The sequence below is a fragment of the Lactuca sativa genome, chromosome 5 (genome assembly GCF_002870075.4).
Source record: "Lactuca sativa cultivar Salinas chromosome 5, Lsat_Salinas_v11, whole genome shotgun sequence".
NCBI lineage: Eukaryota > Viridiplantae > Streptophyta > Magnoliopsida > Asterales > Asteraceae > Lactuca > Lactuca sativa.
Genome location: NC_056627.2, coordinates 332174610 through 332181803, shown reverse-complemented (window position 1 = coordinate 332181803; position 7194 = coordinate 332174610).

The following is a 7194-nucleotide window of genomic DNA, read 5'->3' as shown; positions in this document are numbered from 1 at the left end:
CTGGTATCCATCAAACTCTGGTTTCTTTGTTCAAGCCTACTCAGATGCAGATCTTGGAGGATGTGGTTTAGACAGGAAAAGCACTACAGGAGGATGTCAATTCCTCGACGAAAAGTTGGTGAGCTGGCAATCTAAGAAACAAAGATGTGTTTCACTGTCTACAGCCAAAGCAGAATATATTGCAGCCGCTTCTTGCACATCTCAAGTGATTTGGATCCAAAGCCAACTCTGGGATTACGGACTCAATATGAAAAAGATCCCACTATATTGTGACTCAGAAAGTGCAATTAGGATCTGTCATAACCTAGTGCAACATTCCAAAACCAAACACATTGCATTGAGGTATCACTTCATTAAAGATCACGTAGAAGACGGAAACGTAGAGATTCATTTTGTTCGAACTACTGATGAATTGGCTGACATCTTCACCAAAGCCCTTCCTGAAGCAAGTTTCAATAAAATTCTACAAGGGCTAGGTATGATGGAATCGGAGTCAGTACCAAAAACTACTTCTCAAAACTAAAAGTTGGAAGCGAAATGAACCGAACGTTCGGGTTCGGTTCACGTGAGTGCCGAAATGAATCGAGCGCTCGGGTTCGGTCCTATTCTCTTATCTTCGCTTATCACTTAAAGGTAGTTTCTTTGGTTGTAAACTTTTTGTACTCTGATTTCTCATTTTCCAAGTTTTTTTTTCTTTTTCAAAGTTTTTTTTAAACCGAAATGAACCGAGCGTTCGGGTTCGGTTCCATTTTTTTTTTCTTTCTTTAAATCAAAAACTCCAAAAACAATTTTTTTGTTTGTGTTCGTTAATTTTTATTTGTGGATATTTGTGGGGAAATTCTGGTTCTCATGTTTTTATTAGTTAAGTGTCCCTAGAAGCATGCTGTTGTATGTGTCCAAAGCCTCACCCGATTCTGAATAATAGCCTTACTGACTTGGTATATACAACCCTTGTCTTCCCAATTAGGCTTTTATATTTATTCTAATCATGAGCTACCTTACTCTCTTCTCACATGAGATAAGAGTTTTCTGCTTGGTCCTTATTTTAACAGCAGAGGTACTTTGGTTTCTTTACCCATCTCCAATACTTTTCTCCATCCTATTCGCCTCATATATGTAACCCTTGAGACTCTCAGAAATTACCACTGAGGTTTATGGTTACACAATTTCTGTGTTCATGATCTTAGCTTCGTGCCACTACGTGCTAAGTGAAACCCGCAATTCAATACCTACTATGCATTGACGGTGAACAATTAAATTTGATCTAGTTTTCACTAAAGAATTGACGAATTCACCCATGGGGCTGTACCTTGAAATCTTTGAATTTTCTCTTTGTGTGATTCCTATGAAATTGTTAAATCCAATAACATTTCTTCCCTTGGAATCCAGTTTCTATTTTTTTTTTTGAGATTTCACCTAAAAGTATTTTCAATTTGCCACTTAAATTCTCTTCACACCTACTTGTTCAACAGACTACATTGGTCTCACAAGTACTTCAGTCGATTTCTGTCTTATGTCAAGATCAGGAATTCTGCACTGAAGCGACAGCCACCCAAATTAGCCTAATTAAAAGATGCCTTTCAACACTTCTCAATAAGTGTCTGATCGTAATTCAACGGGAAACCAAACAAACACTTTAAGGTCTCTCTTGACTTTGAAGGAAGAGATTCGTACCCGGGATCCATTTTTTCGTGTCTTTACTGACATCACAATTTCCCACATATGTGTTGCTTTATTTCTTTTTCTTTTACACACTATGCACGAAAATCTGTTTGATTTTCCATAATTCTGGTTTCATTACTTACAAGCTATTTTTTTGCCATGGAATTTGAGGTTATAAAAGCAATGTGGCTCACAATGTTACACGTGGTTATTTTGCTTTATGACGATAGCTCACTCTAAAGGGATAAGTTGCTGACTCAGTCGAAAGTCCAATCGGTTTGATATTTCAAACGGCGCTTGATGGGAAGGCGTGTGAAGTGGAACCGTTTTTGACATTTCAAACAGCGCCTGATGGGAAGGCATGTGATACGGGACAATCTTTCTCTCTCCTGCGTAATCATCGGGGCTCTACACTGTCACGCGCCAATCACCTAAGGTAACTCTTCGTATTTCCCTTGAAGATTTGGGAACAGATTTTTCTCTCTATTCTCACCACGGTATAAAAGGTAATTTCTACCATAATTTACCACTTTACTGCACCAAATCTTCAGAGAGCAAGAAAAGCTTCGTTTCTTCTACTGTTCATCATCTCTCCCAAATTCTTCTCTTCAATGGCGGACTCATCCTCAGTTCATGCTACTTCTCACATTCTGCCAATCCGTCCTCAACAAAGATTGATTATCGACCTCACTCCTCAAGTTTATGATGCATTCATGTTTCCAATCATGGAATGTCTCAAGTATTCGCCGCTGGTTCCAGCTCTCACCAAGGTCGAAACAGTTCCCATGGAGTGTCTCTCACAAATATTCTCCACCGCCCACTATGAAAAGTCTGTCGATCGAATCTTCTTCGACATTCTTGATCACAAGGCCTCCATCTCCAAGCCGCGATTCTGTTCGCTTTTAGAGTTTGAGCCCGACGAATCTAGGGTTAACCCTGAATCCATCCCGGTGGGACAGTTGTTTTCCATGTTTTATAACATGGGATACACTGAAATTCTGACGACGGTGACCAAATTCAAGAAATCTTGCCTACCTCCTCAATGGAACGGTTTCTTCATTATCTTGTTCAAGGGACTATCAGAACACAGTGCTGGTTCAGACGGGGCGAGTCTTCTGTTTATGACCATTCTTTATGGGTTGTATCACGACATCAACCTAGATTATGGGTCAGTTTTATGGCAGCAGCTGATTCAGAGTCTCGCATCTACATCTCGCCATTCAGAGATCTCCTACGCCAGATTCTGGACGTTGGTGACAAAGTGGGTGATGGACAAGTATCATGTTCCAATCGTCACTGATTCTCCACTTTCTTCGATAGGTACTTTCCACACGACGAAGATAATCATCTCTGATTCCTCAAAATTTCAGTTTATTGGCTCAATCCCTGAGTCAACGTATGGGGATGTTCCTAGCGACAACCGAATCATCATAACTTACAAGGAGTTCCTTCGCTTTGGTCCTAGAGAGCTCACTTCTGACATGATTCAATCAATTCATGATGCTGATAGGCCTGCTCCCAGGGGAAAGAAAAATGACAAGGGAAAAGACAAAAAGGTTGCCAAGGGAGCGAAGGGTCCTTCTCCGAAGAAACGAAAACCCTCCAAAGCGGCTCAATCTCCTCCACCAAAGAAGAGGAAGACTCAACCTAGGCGAAAGCTGATTCTTGCCTCCTCCTCCAGTGAATCTGAGGAAGAGAGTTCATACTCCGAAGAGTCCCTACGTGGTAACACTCATCCACGTTCTCCTACCCTTGAGGTACATGTTTCCACTAGACCTGTCTCTCCTCCACCAATCTCCATTTCTATTTCCATTCCCCCTATAACCTCCACTACTCAAATACCACCCACTTCTATCCTTGTACCCCCTCCCATTTTCACTGAAGCTACAACAACAACCACCGCTAGAGTTAGAACCAACGTATCTGATACGGGGGCTCCTACTACAGTACCCGAAACCACTCCCACTACCGAACATACATCCGCACCCGACCCTACTTCCACAACCGAGCCTCCACCCTCACCCTCTCCCTCATCTCCTGCTCACTCAGCAGATAATGAAGAACCTTTTCTTGGTGGAGAGAACATGACTTTTGACTTGGTCTATTACAGTTCGTATCAAATGCAAAGTGATGATGAGGATGATGCTCCAGTCACCAAGAAGCATCTCAAGGAGCTTCATGAGAAAATTGATTCTCTCATTGCTTCCTCCTCTTCTTCCTCACAGTCTACCATCTTAGAGGCTGCTATTCAGGGGATTGTTGATACGTTACTAAGGCTCATGAAGCCTCTATCAACTCTGCCACTGTCGCTGTTGACGCCTCTACCAAGGCGTGTGCTGCTGCGACCGAAAAAGTCGAAAAACTATTTGTTGATGCGTCTTCTCTTTTGCAGTCTTTACAGGGAACTGCTGACTCCAATGCAGAGAGGCTTGACTCTCTTGTCAACAAGCTTGCTACCTCAGTTGCTTCAAAACTGCAGTCGTTTGCCAGTCTTCGTCAAGCTCTCAGTGATGACAACACATCATTTAAGGCGAATATTGAGGAGCGCCTGTCTAAGCTGCATGAAGACCTAGCTGCCGAGAACTCAGTCATGGACGCTCTCGCTCGTAAGACCACTGCTCTTAAGGTCAAGAGTCTTTAGCTTTTCCATTCTCAAAAGGAAATTGAATCTCTTCGATCTGAGCGAGAGGTTATTTCTACATGTGTTTCGGATGTCCACGCCGCCCTTTCCAACATCATTGAAGCCCATGATCCGATCCTGAATTACTCAGTCAGGCGCACTCTCGCAGAGAAGCTTGCTCCTGCCCTTGCTCTCCTAAGCAAAATTGAAGGGCTCCTTGAGTTCGTGTCTATTCCAAAACAAGGGGGAGAAGATGTATCTCAACCGCCTCCCACTTCTACAGCAACTAAAGCAACCGAACCTCCTTCAGCAGGTCAAGCCTCAGGTTCGGGTATCAAAGACAAAGGAAAGAAAATTGCTGAAGAAAGTGATGATGATGATAAAGAGACGATTGTAGATCTCTTAAAGAAGCAAGGCCGTGATAAAGATGTTGACATGAGCGCTCGGGTTGCCAGAGAGGCTGAGGCGACCGAAAGAAAAATGAAGGAGGCTCATGACCTTCTTGAGAGTAGGAAAACCCTTTTTCCTCTGTGGACTCTTGAGAAGCTTTTGAAAGAGGCGATTGAAACTCCCAGCATTCTGTAGCTTGAACCAGTGATTTCATTGGATCGTATCAACTCTGTCGATTCTCAGTTCGACATGCCACTGACCCGAAAAGCCTTCATCTTCCATGCCTTTGATAACGTTGCTGATGTCCCTCATCCTCATCCAAAGGTTGATAGGGAACTCTTTGAATTCTATCTGAAGTCTTCTCAACCATAGTATCAAACTTGGAGCGCTCAGAAGATAGTCAACGTTCGGGTCCTCAAGCTGTTTCGTGAGGGGAATTTCACGAACGTTCGGTTCAAAGTGTTGAGGGGTTCTGCTAAAACCAAACATGCCATATCGCTTGCTGATCTTCCCAACCTGAATCCATATGACTGGATTATTTTGCACAACATCCTCCTCACCAATGAAGCTGAGTATGGTCCGATTATTAATCACTTCAAGAGGATGCTCGTATGCTACATTATGGAAGTTGCCAAGATGGATCAGGAGATCGCTAGCATATTCAAGAAAAAGCCCACTATTTCTCATGTAGGCTCTGCTAGTGATTTGAACATGATGCAAATGGGAAGGATCGACCCGAAACGGAATTCTGTCATGTTTACAAGGAACGAAGGCCAAAAATGCATGTTCGCTTTGGCTGACAAACACCTTTACACCACTGCGTGCCTGGAACATGTTCTGGGAATCATTCATCGATGCAAGCAGAATTCAGCAGACGACAAGAAGTACTTCGATGACATGATCCAGTGGTATATTCGCTTCAGACAGACCATCGTTGCTCTTATCTCACGTCTGTTTGAAACCACCAAGAAAGTTCCTGCAGCTGGTCCCAGCAAGCCGAAGTGAGAGTCTCGCTCCAATTGACGCAAAGGGGGAGATTGTTAGGACCAAAAGGTGTTGCGTCTTGGGTTCGCTAGTTAGTTCATTTAGTCTCCGGTATGGGCCTGTCCATCCGTGAGTTATTTTATAGGGTATTGTATTTATAGGTGCTTGCATGCATCCTAGTACGTAAAATTTTGGAAGTTATTCTGTCAAGTATTTTGATCTTTATCTTTTGTAACCCTAATATCCTCTACAGCGGAAGTTCTTTATCGAGCTCTGCTGATGATTGAATCAATCGAATCATTCGACATATTCAGATTCATTCTTGTGTTTTATATTGCTGTTTTTCACTTTCGTGATTTACCTGTTATAAGATCTAATCGATCAAAGAGTTTTATAAACTCATTAAAGTGTATTCTAAAGAAATTAATAAAAAAGGATTATTAAAAAATTATGTAAGAGATCAAAATATAACTTTAAAATATAGTAAAAGATTAAATCGTAATGTATAAAATAGTAATAGTTTAACTTTAAAATTATAAGGGGTAAAAACTATTAACTAAAAATTAACCGAGGGAAAAAATTTAAATATAAACATGTAGCACTGTCATTGCAAAGTTATATATGTGCACATAAATTTTCACCATGAGTTTTACAAAATAATACAATCCGATAAGTTATATATGTGCACATAAATTTTCACCATGAGTTTTACAAAAACAATACAATCCGATAAAAGAAAAAATACAGGTGAAGTGGAAGTCAATAGTCAAAGCGAAAATTAGAAAATAAAAAAGTTAGAAGAAAATATGAAAAAATATAACAAAATAAAATATCTTTGGGTCAGGGAAAGGGAAAGGGTATTTGACTATAATTGGAATTTTTGAGAAATTGGAAAGACTCTCCTTACCACATGATTTACGATCTCCAATACTTTTTAATATTCGACGGCTAACATTGATTATGAAATGTTAGATCCACTCAAATCTATTTCGCCACCACTTTCCGCAATCAGATTTAAAGCCTAAACCATCTCCGCCACTCATCTCCTCCAGGTCTATCGTGAACCGCAACCGCTAGCATGACCGACGACTGTCAATGCCCTCTCTCATACTAAATTTGTTTAGATATGGTGTAGATCTATGAACTTCGTGCTATTTCATAAAGAGATTTCTTGCATTTTACCACGATGTTACACCACCGCCGCCACTATTAACCGTCGTCGCCACCATAGTGGTTCGCATCCATGTATTTCTCTCCAATCTATGTGAAACGCCACCAGATCTGTTCATATATGGTTTTGATCTATTCAGATCTGGTCCATATCTAGTGTATCATCCAACCTCCGACAACTTTCCACCACCGCCACCACCAATCTCCGACGCATCATATCTATTACACGACCGTTAATGTTAAACCATCGTCAAACTACCGCTTCATTTTCATTTTTCTCACTAAATGACCAAAAAATGTTAGATCTAGATATAAATTGTCGAGATGTCTTAGATCTGACAAGAAACAGACAAAAGATGACCACCACA